Raw genomic sequence first — 1,450 nt, forward strand, 5'->3', positions numbered from 1 at the left:
TGGAGAAAATGCCTCTGCAAAAACCTTGCAGTCAGTAGTTCAGTCACTGGAGTCTGATAAGTTGAAACTTGAGGAAAAGGTGAAGAACTTGGAGCAGAAACTCAAAGAGAACAAGAAACAGCCTTTAACTGTAACTAGCTCCTCAGGTAAAACGAAGACAGTTCGCTTACTGCATCAGTACGTTCCGCTTTGGTCTTCTCAAAGATGTCCATACCGTTGCTATAACCTGCAAACCCACCTGTCAAGACAGGGCTTAATATGTTCGAAACCCCTTTCTACAGAGATGTAGCTTCACCCTGTTAGAGTTGTGTGCGAGACTTTTTGAATAAAGAAAATATGACTAAATCCAGAACAAAGCCAGTGGTGTAACAAAGCAAGCTAGTGCATGGGGCAAACCCTGCAGGTGGGGGTGGGCACATGGAGGGTGGGGGGTTTGGGGAATGCAGATTCTGAGTGGGAAGGGAGCAGCAGCTTTACCCATCCGCAGACTTCTAAACAGGCCCAACTGAGCTGCTGCTTTGCCTCCTCTTCCCACCCCAGCTCCATTGCTCTTTAAAGCAGCTGCAGCTGGGAACTGTTTTGAAGCTCCTGGCATGACAATGCTGCCAGGGCACAGACTCTGCAGCGGTAGGGCGTGATTCCAGCACCCCTCCTAGCTTATTCCCTGGGGCAGGTGCCTCTTTCACCCATCCCTAGGTATGCTACAGCATAAAGCTGTTGACATGGTCGGCTGCTATCACCAGTTGCTCCTACTTAGATTATAAATGAATTTTGCCTGAAATACAAGCATTCCAAGCTCCTGTCCCTATAATTTTTCCCCACTCTGAAAAAGAGTATTTTCCTGAATTCTGTTATGGCTCCTGCAGACTTCTTCACAGATTCCCTGAAAAGCAATCAGACCTGGTCTGAGCACAGAATTGGGAGCCAAGACCTCTCTGATTTCTGATGCTATATAGGCCAAGTCCTTTACACTTTCTGCCTCCATTCCCAGACTACTTTCCTATTAGTAAGTAATTACTGTGCAAGTAATATTCAATCCTGAACATGCTTCTGTGTAAAGTGCCAGCGTGAAATATAAAGTAGGTTCACATCAACAACTCTGGGGGCTTCTGTTGAGTGGTTAGAAATATCCCAAAATGAGAGAACTGGGGACAGTGCAGCGAATATAGTATGATTTTGGTGTTGAACCAGTGCTGCATGGTAAGGCTGCAGAATCGTAATGCCTTCCTTTTCTCTTCAAAGGTGACACTGCTGCTAATCTACTCCAAGAAGAAAGTGCAAAGGAGAGCCAGGTATTTGGTCTGAAATACACACTCTCTAATATACTTGTAGTGGCCTGGGCTTGAGTTAATTAAATACCTTTCCAAAGCTGATGGCTATCTAAACAGGGTTATAATAGATTGATATTTCTTTTGACCTCTTCTCCCCAATCTCCCTGAGAAGCAGGAAT

This window comes from Alligator sinensis, unplaced genomic scaffold, assembly GCF_000455745.1.
Source record: "Alligator sinensis unplaced genomic scaffold, ASM45574v1 scaffold628_2, whole genome shotgun sequence".
NCBI classification, from domain to species: Eukaryota; Metazoa; Chordata; order Crocodylia; family Alligatoridae; genus Alligator; species Alligator sinensis.